General features: G+C 42.7%; 1 protein-coding gene and 1 pseudogene across 5 annotated transcripts in view; both read right to left on the bottom strand.

Moving 5' to 3' along the window:
• The window catches only part of ARHGAP28 (Rho GTPase activating protein 28), a 195,121-nt gene that overhangs the window by 129,995 nt on the left and 48,007 nt on the right, over positions 1-17,119 (bottom strand). Inside the window, exon 2 of one of the 5 annotated variants that reach the window (XM_007974612.3) lies at positions 10,323-10,413. The exons of the other annotated variants lie outside the window; for them this stretch is intronic. The gene's annotated coding sequence lies outside the window, so the exon portion shown is untranslated. The remainder of the gene's footprint in view (positions 1-10,322; positions 10,414-17,119) is intronic. 5 annotated transcript variants of the gene reach the window in all.
• Positions 1,147-4,566, bottom strand: LOC119618517 (ribosomal protein uL30-like; annotated as a pseudogene).

Below are 17,119 nucleotides of genomic sequence, written 5' to 3'. Positions count from 1 at the left end.
CTTAGATAAAAACAATCAGAATTTCAAGGGGTGGGGCCCAGATAGAACGCATTTTTTAAATTTCCTTCCACTGTTGAAAACCACCAATCTACATGAAAGATTTCCCCAGTTACAGACTATAGCCCTGAAAAAAAAAAGAGTCTTAATAACCATTCTCATTGATGATCTCTACCTAAAACATGAAAGCAAATGATACATTATTGGTATAAAGGAAAAGTAAATAATAAGAATGTAGTTTAAATAACTTTCTTCACTCAAGAGATGCTGATTCTTCTTATTTTTTTTTCTTATCCTCAAAATACATTTACAAAGGTAACTTCAATTCTTTTTTTTTATTTTTAAACGGAGTTTCACTCTTGTTGCCCAGGTTGGAGTGCAGTGGCACAATCTTGGCTCACTGCAACCTCCACCTCCCAGGTTCAAGCAATTCTCCTGCCTCAGACTTCCCAGTAGCTGGGATTACAGGTGTCCACCACCATGCCCGCCTAATTTTTGTGTTTTTAGTAGAGATGGGGTTTCACCATGTTGGCCAGCCTGGTCTCGAACTCCTGACCTCAGGTGATCCATTTGCATCAGCCTCCCAAAAGTTCTGGGATTACAGGCATGAACCACCGCACCTGGCCCCAACTTCAATTGTGAATGAATGGTGACATGAGAACATTTCAATATTTTTAGGCCAAAGGGAAAAGCTTAGAGAATAAAAAAATTTGCTGGTAAGAAACTGACCTCTGAAAAGAAAATTTGCAGACCGGGCGCGGTGGCTCAAGTCTGTAATCCCAGCACTTTGGGAGGCCGAGACAGGCGGATCACGAGGTCAGGAGATCGAGATCATCCTGGCTAACACGGTGAAACCCCGTCTCTACTAAAAAATACAAAAAACTAGCCAGGCAAGGTGGCGGGCGCCTGTAGTCCCAGCTACTCAGGAGGCTGAGGCAGGAGAATGGCGTGAACCTGGGAGGCGGAGCTTGCAGTGAGCTGAGACCCGGCCACTGCACTCCAGCCTGGGCGACAGAGCGAGACTCCAACTCAAAAAAAAAAAAAAAGAAAAGAAAATTTGCTATTTTAGGGATTTTTTTTTCCCCCACAGCAAATAGCTTTTATAGCTATTAATATTTATATATCAATAGCCATAGCAAGTAGCTTTAAAAGTTTTTTTTTTTTTTCTCTCAGAGACAAGTGAACATTTATTTGTATGCCTTTCTTCCTATGTGTATTTCAAGTGTTTTTCAAAACAAGGTCTTAGGGCTCTCCAGATTCAATTATGTCCTTGGGCTTGGTCAACTGCTGCAGGAGTCTTAGGGAGCCTTGTACAAATGCTAGAGTGACTCATTTACCAACATTAAACCCTAAGATAGATGCAACAAAGCAGGACTCCTTCCTCCACAGAATGTGCTGATTTCAGACGATGCAGCACTCAATGCAGAAAACACTGGAATGTTTCCTTGGAACTGGACTGTGATGAGAGGTGCTTGCCATGAACATAAGCTACTGTCTTGTCTTTTCTTTGAAATGGAGTTTCGCTTGTTGCCCAGGCTGGAGTGGAATGGCGTGATCGTGGCTCACCGCAACCTCCACCTGGCAATTCTCCTGCCTCAGCCTTCCGAGTAGCTAGGATTACAAGCATATGCCACCATGCCTGGCTAATTTCTGTATTTTTAGGAGAGATGGCATTTCTCCATGTTGGTCGGGCGGGTCTCGAACCCCCAACCTCAGGTGATCCGCCTGATCAGCCTCCCAAAGTGTTGGGATTACAAGCGTGAGCCATCACGCCTGGCCAGCTACTGTCTTTTCTTTGACCCTTCCTTTCCGGTTTTTGAAGATAAAGCAGGAAATAATCTTCTCTGAAGATACTTGATAAAAATTCCCAAAACAATTAAACACATGCTTCCACTTCATTGACAAAAATTTACCGCAGTTTGACACCTGGGTCTAGTTCAGCTGGCGGATGAGCTGATTGATGCGTTCACCCCAATAGCCAGGTGTGCCCATCTCCTTGAGGAAGCCCACTCTATTTTTGGTAGCATGACGGGCCACTGAGAGGTGGAAAGGGCACAAGAACCATGAGATCTCCTGGAAATGCTTCCCTGGGAAGGCAATTTCATGAATGAGGTCTTCCAAGCAAATGACGCCAAACTTCCCCAGGTGCTCCTCAATCACTGTGTTGTCTGTTAGAGGGATGGTCTTATTCTTGACGTTGGCTTGTCCACGTTTCAAAATGAGTTCTCAGACAGACTTCAGATTTGGAAATCCCCGGGTCACATAAGGTTCCACTATACGCAGCATTTTTAGGTTCTGGGGGGTGACTTTTACAAAGACACCACTAAAAATTTTCTTTAGGCGAAGTCTTGCAATGGTTCTCTGCACCAGTAAACTCACGCCATCAATCCTTTCGATGCGTATAACAAAGGCCAAGGAATGTTATCTGGCAATTCCAAGGCGTGAGGTTTCACTTCTAGTCGTCTGAGACGCACCTTGTCACGTTTCTGCCACCAGGAATCACGGAGGAATGATTCCAGTCCCTTAAACCTGAGCCCTTTTCCATTCCTCTGCTTCTTCTTTGCCAAAAGTGCCTGCTTTGCCTGGTGGCTTCGACGGCTTGACAAGCCTTCCTCTTTTTCAGCAGATTTTCTGGAACCAAAGGGATTTTTCTGTGCTCTTGCTCCGCCATCTTTCTAGTGGTCGCTTTAAAAGTTTTGAATGGCAGTTCTTGTTGTGAGGATAATTTGTAGTGATCTTTTCATCAAATTTTAAATGGTACAGTCTTATATCATGTTTTTCAGGGATTCACCTATCAATAGCAAGGACATTGGAATAATAGTTTCAAAGAATGAAGTGGTCAGCACATCCCAAAAAGGCATGCTGGGGGGCGTGTGGTTGGAAGGTTACGGTGGGACGATGGTGGAGACCCCGAATGGTGGGAGAAGAGAGTGGTGAGAAAAACTGAGCTGCACTGTTCCTTCCTACGGACTGCTCTTCTCCACTGGGTTCTCACATTTTCATCCTCATTGACACCAACTTATCTTGATCTGGGTATACACCTAGCCCTTTTAGACTGGCATAGTTAAATTTTTCTTTAAGTATATATGACAGGACAAATTGTCAAAAAATCCTTCACTAAAAACTAAAGAAAGGGAAAAATAAAATAGAAAAAAATGAAGAAGGTGTAATCTGTAAGCTTACAACCCAATGGGACTAATGTCTAGTTGCAGTTTAGCTTGTACAAATTAGTAACTCTGGAAATCACTGCCTTGGTCACTCCATCTCAAAATACTGTTTTGTTCAACTGACGTTTCCTCTCCCAAACCTCCCTCCCAATTGTTCCTCCCAATAAAACTTCTCCTAATTTCAAACAGACACTTCCTCAGGGAGTGTTTTCCAAAAAATGTTTAATGTCAACCCATAAGAAGAAACACAGTTTAGATCTCTACCCAGTACACACACAAACCTCATATATGTAACAAAAATTTCACGAAGCAGTCTCATTATGTGTGACATACTCTGACCCATTTCCTTTTCTATTTCATTTTTTCAAATGCAGATATTGACCAACTAAACTAATTTCATGCACTAACACTGTGTCGTATTAGTCACTGGAAAACTAAGTAAAGCCTGAAAATGTCCATCTCAGTCTAGATATGAAAATGTCCATGCTCATATCTACATGGAAGCTCATTTATACATCACAGGCACAGTTATCCCTTTCTCAGTTTCTCAACTGCACCCACTTCCTTGGAATTCTCAAAACCTGCTGGTTGGTTTAGTCATTTATCATACAATAAGGGTTACAACATACCAGGGCACAGGACCAGAGTCAGGGCATCAATTCCTGCAGGTATGCACAGTTGCCAATTCAAGTCCCGGGTGCTCACAAACTAAGGAAGCAAAGAGGAGGAAGCAACTGTGCTGATCTAAGGGATCGCTGGGCCAAAGAAGGACGCAGTGGAGGCAGAAAGATGCATTGGAGGTGGAAAGAAGGAACCCAGAGTGATGGAGCTGTCTTTACCACTGAGTGATAGTGCCAGGAAGGAGTGAGGGAAGAGCTAAATTTTGAGTGACACACCTGGTCCTCTTGAATGAGCGAATGAACAGTTAAATCAATATTCAAAGCCCCAAGCCAATATTTCTTTTTTAAAAGTTATAACGATATGAAAAAGTGTTCCACCACTCTTGCTTAGGCAATCTGGAATCTATGTTATTTCGCTTATGTAAACTATGCAGGGACTCGAATGGGGAGTGTTCCTTGAAGATGATAAAAGAAGAGAACCTAATTAGGAAGTCATCGGAGAATCCTTCTGAAAGAGGGATTTAGGTGTTTTAACAAGCACTGAAATTAATTCCAAAGACAGCTTATGAGGGAATCCTTTGGTGTTTTCTCCACGAATTTCCTTTTGGAAAAAAAAAAAATCAGCTCCTTAATTTCCTCAGGCTCTGGCTGCCCACAGGCATTTGCTGCTCACCAGCTGCCTCAGTACAAACAGCTCTGACTCCATGGACTGCTAGCTGTTCTTGGGAGAGATACTGCTATTTGTCAAATGTGACATTCGAATAAAGCTTGAGGACAGGGGATTAAAATCAGATATCTTTACTCAGTATTTTCACATGTGACTAAAATTAGAAAACACAATACATTTCAAAGGATTTTACAGAAGGATTTAACATTCATCAAGCAAAGGAACTTTGGGTAACTTTGGCCTTTGCTTCCACATCATTTTGTTCCCATCTCTGTGATGTACCTCCTACTGCGCTGAAATTGACTATGATCATGTCTTCATTCCTTCACTAAACTGAATTGAGGGCAGGAACATGTTTCCTTATTCTTTGTATCCTTAACATCTACCACCTTGCCTGGAGTTTAGAATGGATTCAGTAACACTTTGTGGAATAAATAAGGAAAGAGGTAAGAGGAGTGTGAGCTTTGCTCCGTGGTGGAGGGTAGGAAAGAGGTTGGAGAGAGGGCAGGAGAAGCAAGAAAAGTTGTGGGCTTTCCCCAGAAATGAAAGCGATTACATTCAGAACATGTAAACCCAACCAGGCTCCTGGCTACTTGCTCCCTAAAGCAGTGCTTCTTAATCTCTAGGTGCATATAAATCACTTGGGAGTCTGGTTAAAATGCAGACTCTGATTCAAGAAGTCTGGGGCAGAATCTAACATTCTGCATTTCTAACAACGCTGCCAGGGGTTACAAATACCGCTGGGCTACAGTTTAGCCACACCTCCAGGAGCAAGCCAGCCCAGGGACCTGCATGGATTTGACTGGGCTCCTGGGAGGAAGTAGATAGTAAACTCAAAGAGGTAACTGAGGAGGCTTTAATAAGAGTCTGTTCGGCTATTTGCAAAATGTGAGCAGCATGAGGGGAAGAAAAAATTAAGGAACTTAACAGTTAGCAACCAGGAGGATGAAGCATCACCAGCCCTAGACTGGAAGCTCAAAGGGAGGGTGTGGTTACCCAAACCAAAGAGAGCTGGAACAGGAACAGTAGTCCAGGGTCATGAAAAGAGCTGTGGTCTTGGGTACGGAATAGAGAAACACAGTTTTCCTAGGGATGGGAAAGGGGAATAAACATCCTAGTCTCACCTTCTTCCCAGTCCCTGACTGCCTCTTGTGCCTCCCATTGGCCAAACCCACCTGGGAACTAGAGGGCAAGGGGGGTTAGTGGATAAGCTTCCCCCAGAGCCTCTCAAAGTGGAGAAGAGTAAGAGTGAACTTTTTATTAATTCAGCAATGTATTATGTCCTGTGGTTAAAAGTAAATACCCAGGCTGGTCACAGTGGCTCACGCCTGTAATCCCAGCACTTTGGGAGGCTAAGGCAGGCAGATCACCTGAGGTCAGGATTTCAAGACCAGCCTGACCAACATGGAGAAATCCCATCTCCACTAAAAATACAAAATCAGGCAGGCGTGGTGGCTCATGCCTGTAATCCCAGCTACTCAGGAGGCTGAGGCAGCAGAATTGCTTGAACCCGGGAGGCAGAGGTTGCAGTGAGCCAAGACCACACCATTGCACTCCATCCTGGGCAACAAGAGTGAAACTCCATCTCAAAAAAAGAAAGAAAAAAAAAAAAAAGTTAATACCCTTAAAACACAAAGAGTCTGGACTTCTCAAGGGGGTCGACATTGAACAAAAACTGCAGTGAGTCCCTGTTTATTTTTATAGGTAATCTTTAGGATGAAAAGAACCCCAAGTGGGTAAGTAGGGGCAGCATTAAAGATAAAAGTAAAACAAGCTGAATGCCTGAGGCCAAGTGCTGGGAAGCCATCAAAAGCCCAGCTCAGAAAGTGAAGAACAGAGTGGCCTCAACAGATTCTCTTGGAGAAACAGGACTAGCAGGTTGGAGCTGGCTGTGGCAGTTAAGGGAAGACCAGTTTTCACTTTGGTCTCAGGAGCACCTGGTCTAAAACCCTCCTGCTCCTTTTTAGAATTTAGATACTATGTTACTGATGGATTTCCAAGATTTGGGAAAGAAAGTAGACCCAAAGAAAATAAGAAACAGTAAGCACCAAGACCAAATAGCCAGCTCCTAAAAAGATCCAATCAGAAGTTCGTTAGAGAAATATATGTGGGCACACATCATATACAACTATATAATTGTATATAAAATATGATACATAATTAATCTCTTGGCTGGGCACGGTGGCTCACACCTGTAATACCAGCACTTTGGGAGGCCAAGGTGGGTGGATCACCCAAGGTCAGGAGTTTGAGACCAGCCTGGTCAACATGGTGAAATCCCGTCTCTACTTAAAAAAAATATAAAATAAAATTAGCCAGGCGTGGTGGCAGGCGCCTGTAATCCTAGCTACTTGGGAGGCTGGGGCAAGAGAATCGCATGAATGCAGGAGGCAGAGGTTGCAGTGAGCCGAGATCGTGCCACTGCACTCCAGCCTGGGTGACAGAGAGAGACTCTATCTCAAAAATAATAATACTTAATGTCTTGGCATTATATATAACAGATAGTGACATATTATATGTATATTTCAAGGGATTCCTCATTAATACTCTAATCGAGGCTGTTAGGAATAACATTAAAAGACGGAAAGAATAACCTCATATTTCGATGTGTTAAAAAACAGTGAACACTCTTCTACCCAATCGCCCTAGAAAACAAGGTTATCTCACCCCCTCAACCCCCCGCTCCCTAAACCAAGGACGTGCTCTGCTCCTCATCAGTTGCAGTGGCTAAGCGTAGCAGACCTTCCCAAGGCTGGGAAGGCAGCTGAAAAAAACCAGCTGGAATCTCCAGGAAGTGAGAAATTGGCTTGGGCCTTGACTGATGAGTCCGATCTGGGTGCTCTCTGCCAGGATAATATGAGAGCTTGTTGACTGATGCGCCCCTCTCTCCACCGCCCTGCCCCCATCCCTAAACCCATATTCCAAGAGATACGGGCTGGCCAGTTGACCACTTGCCCCGGGGAGAATTGTCAGGAAGAAAAATAAAAACAGCAAACAGATTCCAGAATCTTGGTTCTAGCTCAAAAGAGAGACAAAAATAGTTTTGAAAAGAGATATCAACTGGCAAAACAAGTTTTGTTTGTTTTTTTTTTTTTTTTTTTTTTTTTTTACCACCCCATCCAAACTGGGGAGAAGGAAAGGATGTGGAGAGGAAAAAATCATTATGAGCAATTAGAGGCCACGTGTTTGGTGCTCCCCTCCCAGAACAAGGCCGCAGTGTGTCTGTCAGGTGGGAGCTGGGGCCCACACAGGCTTCTCCACCAAGTTTGGGAGGATCGAGGAAGACACTTGCTTCCTGCTTCCCTTCTTTTGTGATGAAGGAAGCAGCCTCAGAGACACATCCCATGTCACCAGGGCAAGAAGAATGGGCAGAGACAGCCGCTCCTGCCCCCGCTGGGCAGTGATGGGGTCAGGCGTTCCCTGCACAGCCTGAGGGATGCCCACTTTAGCTGAGAGAGAAAAAGAAGCAGACAGAGATTGATTCTCAGAGCCTGACAGATGTGCCTGGCTGGAGATAAGGGTCCCTGTGGCAGGGGCTGCAGAGTGAACAGTTCCTTCCAGAAACTGGAACAGGCTGAAGGCTCAGCTCATATCAGAGAGCCAGGTGGGAGTCACCCCACAGATCCACGTTTCCATCCCAACAGCACTGTGTCCAATCCCCTGGGGTCAAAGCTCAGACAGCAGAGGAAGGCTGAGTCAAGAACACAGGTCCGCCTGACTCCCCTGACTGCCTCTCCAGATGCAATGGCTTCCAGCAACAATAGAAGGAAAGGAGGGGAATCAAGGGGAAATATTCTGAATATTCCTGAATTTTAACCAGAAGCAACTTAGAAAGTGCTAAATTGGATCAAGTCGACTGGCTGTGGCTGTGATTAGATGGAGTTTTTCTGCTGTCTGTCAGAAGTGGGGGCTCAGAGTTAGAATATAAATTTTACTACCAGAAATAAAGAAAATTACGTTCTGTGACTGTGAAATTCACGGGCATTACAAGACTGATTGAATTTTTTTTTTTCTTGAGACAGAGTTTTGCTTTTGCTGCCTAGGCAGCAGTGCAATGGGGTGATCTTGGCTCACTGCAACTTTCACCTCCCGGGTTCAAGTGATTCTCCTGCCTCAGCCTCATGAGTAGCTGGAATTACGGGTGCCCGCCACCACGGCCGGCTAATTTTTGTATTTTTAGTAGAGACGGGGTTTCGCCATGTTGGCCGGGCTAGTCTCGAACTCTTGACCTCGGGTGATCTGCCCACCTTGGCCTCCCAAAGTGCTGGGATTACAGGCGTGAGTCACCGTGCCTGGCCCAAGAGACTGATTTTTTTCTCCACCTCCATTGCTTAAATGTTATACAGGCATCCCTCAGCATCTGAGGGGAACTGGTTCCATATCCCCCTCCCCCAACTAATACCAAATTCCACCGGTGCTCAAGTCCAGTATATAAAATGGCACAGTGTTTGCATATAACTTAAGCACATCCTCCCCACACTTTAAGTCATCTCTAGATCATGTATAATACCCAACACAATGTAAATCCTATGTAAAGAGTTATACTGTATTGGTTTTTTAATTTGTATTTTTAATTGTCATATTGTTATTTTTTATTGTTTTTTTTTCCCCAAATATTTTTGATTCAAGGTTGGTTCAATCTGCCCATGCAGAACCTGTAGATACCAAGGGCTGACGTTATGTGAATGTTTGGTTAAGATCCAATTCTATCCAGAAGCAGCAGCTCAGTGGTCTGGCTTCTGCATACGACCAGCTGATTCTAGGCAGCCATCTGGCCTTGTCACTGAGCTTCCCTGAACTCCAGTTGAAAGCTGGGGTGGCCTTGTAGGCCCAGCTCATGTCCAATAAGCAGCAGCCCTGCCTGGAAGCACCTGGACCTCTTCTGCTCTCCTCTCCTTTCCAACGTCTTGCTGCAAGCCTCATATTTCCCATGAAGTTCCCTTAACTGTTCTAGTTCATAGGGGTCATTCTTATATAAGCTAGGGACTCTCAGGTTCAAAGTTAGTGACGTTCTGAGTTATCTTTGATTTACTTTTGTAGCAGGATGGTTGAATTTCTGCCAGAAGTTTGTTAGAAAGATGCACGTGGGTCAGAGTAATTTTGAAGCAATAAAGACTTGTCAGAGGCCTGCACGAGTCTTGACAAATGGATTTATACCATTACCTAACACAGCTTCTCTGATAATGAGGAAGATGTTTAAAATGCTGTACAAAAATAAGTAGATGTTTCTGCTGTCCATAAGGACAGGCAAGCACTTGAATGTGACCTCCACCCTAGCACTGGGGCAGACAGCGGTCATACAATGGCTGTTTAGGATATCATGGTACACCTGTATCTTGGAAGCTATATATTGAAACTGTAGAATTCTGATGAAAACAAAATGGAAAGCCTGTAATATAAACACAGTGTTCATGTTCAGCTTGTGAAAACCAAGTAGATGCAATGATAGAGGTTCCTGAAATTTTGTTCTGCCCAAGGAAATGTGATAAACATATGGAGTTCCTGATAATGTCTATTTTGCACAGTCTATTATTCCTTTCTCTACCAGGTAAATTCCACAACCCTAATCAGCAGATGGAGGAGGATCCCACTGCTTACTTTGCAGAGCTTCAATATCTATCTTAATACTGCAATATGGGGTAATTTTCCAGATAACATGATGCAGGATTATTTTCATATGCAGTACACAGTGCACCCTTCTTCAATAATATCTGGACCCAAACAAAGTTGGATATGAATAATGGCCTACAAAAAGGCCTCGGCTCTGCATGAGGCTATGTAATGGACATTAAAGGAAACACTTCTACTACAGTACTGACTCAGACAAGCATTCTTGTGACCTGGTCTGGAGAACAAAGAAAATGAACATACCAGAATATCTGCAGATCACTTCAGATGTTCTGACCCCTGCTTAAGCCACAGAGTTAGCCAGCGCTCTGCTTACACACGTGAAGTGGTGATTCTGTAAGAGGAAGGGAGGAATACCCTGAAAAAGTATAGTCTTCCAAATCCAATAGAATGAACTGCTGTGATAGCCCGATAATCCCTAATATCAGATAATCTATTATTCACGGTACCACTGAGGTATTCAGGAAAGTCAGATAAAAACATTTCCAGCCAGTCACTCATAAAGGTCTTTAAAAGAGAATAAAAGAGCAAAATCAACTCTAATCAAGATGCACTAATGCTCATTAGTCACATGTAACCCTCCCTAGTGCCCAATATTAAGTAAAATACCTCTTGAAAATCCTCAGCAATTCCATGAGAAATCCTATAGGTATTATTTACAGATAAGGAAATGAAGGTTTAAAGAGGGTTTGCCACTGGTCTGAAGACACATTGCTGATTAAGAGGAAGAGCTAGGATTCTAACTCAGGCTGTCAGACCTCAGAGCCGGGACTCTCTACCCTGTGCCTTGGGTATTTTCCCATTAGCTACTTGCAGTATTGTTTCTGATGCAGTGACCATTGCTAAAAAGCTGCTTATGAATGGACAACACGACCAATTTCTTCTCTTCATTACTGAAAGAGGGCACCACAAAAGAATGAAGAAACTCATACATTTTTAGGATACAGGAGGCTGCCAGTATATTTTACATGAAACTTGCAGCTCATTAAGAAACTGTCAGTTATTTCATGTGGATCTGTCACTGCACTAATTTAGAAATGTGAACATGCCAACTTCATGGAAAAAAAATCCTAGTGAAAGGTCGATACAACTATCAAATGATTATGAATGAGTTATACACATCTCCAGACTACACCAATCCTTACTTGATTTCTAAAGGGCAAAACTTTCTCAAGTTTGGAGTTAATCTTCTGAGAATATTGGAAAAAACCAAGAGCTAATGGCTTAGCTACTGCCTAGGGGAACCACCCTAAAGAATGGCTGGCAATCATATTGATGAAGGCTCCGTAAATACCTATGTCCAATCAGAGTCCCCAGATTGGAAAAATGGTAGCCACCAGATTGGAAAAATGCTAAGGAGGGTCAGACCTTCAAAGCCAATGGTGTTCTTGGGTGTTTTCCTTCATACTCTGTCAATATCTTTCTACTTGAAGCAGCCCCAGTCTCTCCCCACAACCTTGTCCATTCTTTTCACTTACAGGCTGAGGGTTCACAACTCTTTTATTCATTCGTTCACTCATTCATTCATTCATTCATTCATTCATTCATTCATTCACTCACTGAGACAGGATCTTGCTCTGTTGCCCAGGCTGGAATGCAGTGGTGCAATCATAGACCACTGCAGCCTTGACTTCCTAGGATCAAGTGATTCTCCCACCGCAGCTTTCCAAGCGACTGGAACTACAGGCGAACTACCAAGACCTGCTCATTTTTAAAAACTTTTTGTAGACATGCAGCCTCACTATGCTGCCCAGGCTGATCTTGAACTCCTGAGCTCAAGTGATCCTCCCACTTCTGCCCTCCAAAGTGCTGGGATTACACGTGTGAGCCACCACGCCCAGCCTTGCAAATCTTTGGGCTAATTGCTCTTCATCTCTGACTCTTCAGGATGTCAAACTGTGTTCTGCATGTTCTCCTTCACTTGAAACCCATCTCATCCAAAGCTCACCCCCCTCCTAACTGTAATCCTTTTTCCCAGTCTCAGTAATGGCATCATTATGTCATTTTTTTACTACTCCCTCTATATTAGATTCACAAATCCAGGTGAGTCTCAAACATATCTCTCAAATATATCTTTTTCTATTTTGTTGTACACCCAGTGTTCAAGTTTATAATATGTCTAGGTGATTGCACCACCTAACTGGTTTCCTAACTCCTCCCATTTTAATATTCTTTACATACCCTTGCAAGTGTCATGTTGGCAAAACAAAAATTTTATATGTCATTCTCTTATTAACAATCATTTGATAAAAATTCCCCAATTGTTGGGAGGATGTTCCACACTTGTCAGGTTGTATAAAAACTTCTTCACAACCTGCCTCAACTTACCTTTTCAAACTCACTGCTATCCCCCCACTCCAATCATATATGCTAAAATTCATCCATAATGATCTAATCATGGATCCTTTAAGTTGGCTGCTGAATAGGAGTCAAGGGGGACAAGATATTATGGCCGTTAAGAAAGAGGGCTTTGCAGTTGAACCAATGTGAACTGAATCCCCAGTCTACCACTTACTGATGGAATAACCTATGTACCACTCTGAGACCCCATTTCTCCTTGTCTCAAAAAGGTCATCATCATAACTACATAAGATGTGTTAGCTATTATAATCCTCCTCCTCATCAGGTGTACTTATATCCACTACTTAACACACAGTAAATTATCAAAGAAACACTTTGGGCCAGGAACAGTGGCTCATGCCTATAATCCTGGTACTTTGGGAGGCCAAGGCAGATCAATTGAGCTCGAGACCAGCCTAGGCAACATGGTGAATCCCACCTGTACAAAAAATACAAAAAACTTAGCTGGGCCTGATGACGTGCGCCTGTAGTCCCCGCTACCGGGGAGGCTGAGGCGGCAGGACGGCTTGGGCCAGGGGGCAGAGGTTGCAGTGAGTTGAGATCACACCACTGCACTCCAGCCTGGGGCACAGAGCCAGACCCTGTCTCAAAACAACAACAACAAAAAAAGAAACATTTTATAGAAATATATTGTTAGTTTAGGTGTTATCCTGAAAGCTTGTATCCATTACTCTCTGCATTTCTTGAAATGGCAATTTAGGAAGATGCTTGAAATAGGTTTGTAGCAATTAAGGAATGTCCTTTCTAGGTTTTCATTGTACCCACTTTTCTAGACCAGTGACTTAGTAATTAATGGAGTACAGAACTTTCTTATAACATATATTTTATTATTTTAGTTACTATGTGTTATATCTCCAAATAAGCTTTTGAGTACAGAAATTTCACCTTATCCTTCTTAACACTGCTATATTACCTAGCCTGACACTAGATCCATGGTAGACCTTCAATAAATATTGAGGTCAGAGTCAGTCAATAGGCTAAAGATAGCTAATCCCCAAGATAAATACCAAACCTTAGAGGGAAGTGTTTGTGATTTTTTTTAAAATAAGGATTACACTTTATACAAGGCAAAAAATCATTTTACAATTTCTTTTCTTGTGCTACACAAAACAAAATGTAAATTAGCGTGAACCATAGTCATACAAGTTAAAATTGGGCTTAGAGCAATTAAGCATTTTAATTATAATGTTAATAATCACAGCTTATAACATAGAGGCCTTATTTCTCCAGGCTATCTGAATTACTTGATACCAATAGATATGCACAGTGCTTATAAAAATGTTGACTAACATTTGCCTTTCCAGCTGACTGCAAGTGAAAAAGTCTGTGAGGATGGCCTCCAGTTGGAGATCATCTCACAATGCCTCTTCGGGAAAACGTTGTTCCCATCCAATATCCTGTCTCTATAAATTTGAAAATGTTTCCTCTGATAGCCAAGCTTCGAGGATTTAAGAAATCATGCCCCAAAGTTACTCAGTTTCTTCAGTAAAATTCACAACTATTTACTGAGCGCCTATAGATACAGCTAACAACTATTAGCAGTTACTCATGCCAGCCACTATTCTAAGCACTTACACATACTAACTCATTTAATCCTTACAGCGACCCCATAAGGTAGGTGCTACTATTCCATTTTACAGGCATGACAACTGAGGCTTGGCGAGAAAAATTCACTTGCTCACGATTATGCCATAATGAGGGGATGCAGCTAGGATTTTCACAGAAGCTGTCCATTCCCAGAATCTCTGCTGTCAACCATGCTACCATACAGGCGCGCATAAAAGAGAACACAGTAAGCGCTAAGAGTTTTAGACAATGCCTTCAGAAAGCAAAGGAAGGAGAAAGTACTTCCTATTAAAGGTTCAGGGAAGATATCAAGGAGAAGAGTGGGCAGGACTCTGACTGGCAGAGATGGTACAGGCACGACATGCATTCTAGGCAGAAGCCCCCGGCGAGCAAAGCTACACAGCTGCGGAGTCAGGGAATGGGGTGAAACGGATGAGGAGTTTCATGCAACCAGTGATACAGGAGAAGATACAGGTATAGATTCTTCAGGTGCCACTGGAGATGCTTTTGGGCCTTAACCACTAGGTTGTGAAAAGCCCCTCAAGTTTCTCAACAAGGTACCATGAGTAGATATATTCTTTGGAAAGATTAAAATTTTTTTACAACCTTAGAATTTTTTTTCTCTGATCATTTACTTACTATTCAAATAATCTACTATGTATATGAATCTAAAAATCAAGAAATTCTCAGTTGGGAGAACTAATGGACTAAAACTAACAGGATGAAATTTAATAGGAAGAAATATGAAGTGTAGAAACTTCAGTATATGTTTAGGACGATTTTTTTTCCTGGCACGAATACAGGTCATGTGAAAAAAATAGAGATTTTGGCTAACTAAAAGGTCATTGCAACCCAATAGCAGTACCTAAATGCCAATAAAACTAACCAGATCTTAAGTGGCAAAGAAGTACACAAGTATATCACACAAAAAGGAGAGATGATTGTCCTAAATCCAGCAAAACTGGAATTCAGCTCCAGGCACCATATTTAAAGGAGAATGTTAATAGGAATGACTTCAGAATACATGGTCAAAGTCAGACCGTCAAGAAGTCATGCTATGTGGGAAAATGCTGAAAGCACTGGAGAAATTTAGAAGGCTCCAGGGATGCAGGATCACAGTCTTCAAAAATTTCAAGAACTGTCTTCGGAAAGAACAATCTATGTAGGCTCAAGATTCAGAAATAGAACCAATGGGCAGATAATACAATGAATGAATCAAGTAATACTAAAGGCCAGCTCTCTGTTAGAGGTATGTTACCTAGTAGCCAACAGAGACTACAGGCTAGCCAAGGAGACAGAAGAATGCATCTAAAAAGAATCCTCACCTTGCTGAGTACGGGAGTGTGCAAATATTAAAGGAAGCATACTGACAACATAGTCTTTAGTGTGAGGGGTGGTGAGAGTGCTTTAAGGAAAGGGACGGGGTGTGGGAATTGAGCTGGACTTTGACAGATGGATCAGTTTACAAATCCAAAGTGGTCACGTAATAGCCAAAAAGCCCAGATTACTGAGAATCCACTTAGGGCTTAAGAACATATAATAAGACTCTGTAATACATTCTTTCTCAAACTTCTGCAGTTCATAAGAAGGAATGTGTGTGATTCCTTTCCTTTCTGTAATCACGACAGTACCCTCTGCACCGACACACCCACACACACACCCATGATATTTATATATTAATAGAAGAGAAGAATAAGTACCATCTTCTCCTTCAAGAGAAGAGTCGGAAAAGGAAGTAAAAATGGTTTGAGAACAGAGCACATAAGAGCCCCATTAATTAGGAGAAATAGCCTCCTTAGACTGTGCAAAGTCCTGCAGCTACTTCTACCAAAACCTCAGAGTTTTTCTACCACCTATTGACTGAAAAACACAGAGAGCACATTTTGTCATTCATTCTGCATTCTCTGGGAAAGTGCCCAGATCCTGGAGGCAAACAGACTTTGGTCCTCATTCTTGCCCTGAGGCTTAGCTGTATAAACTTGAGCAAAACACTTAACCTCACTGTGCCTCGGTTTCCTTATCTGTAAGTTATGGATAATCACTTCCGCCTGGAGTTTTTTGAAGATGAATGAAACGGTATTTGTAAAATGCCTTCACACTGAAGGGTGTTGAATAAACAGCAGCACTTAGGGTGCATATGTAGAAGTTTTATTTTGAAATGGGCCCCAAAATGTATGCCCTGCCTTATGAGTAAGGCAGGAGCTGACTCTAAATGAATAACCAGGTAAGACCAAGAGTTCAGATCCCAGGCACAGCCAACAAGGTGCAAGCAAATGGATTTATTCAGCAGTTTCAAACTCGGCTGAATTATGATACTTGTTCAAATAAAAATGTGGATAGAAGACCAGGATTTCAAAGGGATAAATGCAGAGCAGCTCTGGTTTAATCATGGATGAGGATCCAGAGGCCACTCGGTTTCTCTGCTTTCTACCCTGGAACCCTCATCCCCACCTCCTGTGCTTCCCCAAGCCAAGTGAGAAAGCTCCCATGTCAAGTGTTTTATCTCGAAGGTCCCACCTTACCTCCAGCATTCCATAATTCCACTTCCACCATTACCACAAAAACCTACAGATTTCCAGCCATAGATGCCTTGAAACCTCAGGCACCTCTGATACTTTGAAAATTACATCACTTGAAAAGTTTTAAGATGGGTTTGTATAATACTTTTAAAAATTATATCGTGACTGTTCTTTTCTCTCTCTCTCTCTTTTTGGAGACAGGTCTCATGCTGTTGCCCAGGCCGGAGTGCAGTGGTGTGATAACAGCTCACTGCAGCCTTGACCTCCCAGGTTCAAGCGATCCTCCCACCTCAGCCTCTCATAGTAGCTGGGACCACAGGGGCATACCATCACGCTCTGCTCATTTTTGTGGGTTTTGTAGAGACGGGGTTTTGCCATGTTGCCCAGGCTGGTCTTGAACTCCTGGGTTCAAGCCATCCACCTGCTTCCAGCTCCCAGAGTGCTGGGATTAGAGGCATTAGCCACCGCACCTGGCTGTGTTTGTATAATATTGATTTCCACTTACTTCTGTGTCATAGATTAGAAAGCAGTGTGAAGAGATTGAAAGTTCTTATTGGTAAAGGATAGCCACAGACTCATCTAATTAAAAAAGAG

The sequence above is a fragment of the Chlorocebus sabaeus genome, chromosome 18 (genome assembly GCF_047675955.1).
Source record: "Chlorocebus sabaeus isolate Y175 chromosome 18, mChlSab1.0.hap1, whole genome shotgun sequence".
In the NCBI taxonomy this organism is placed as follows: Eukaryota; Metazoa; Chordata; class Mammalia; order Primates; family Cercopithecidae; genus Chlorocebus; species Chlorocebus sabaeus.
This window is presented reverse-complemented; position numbering and strand designations above follow the sequence as displayed.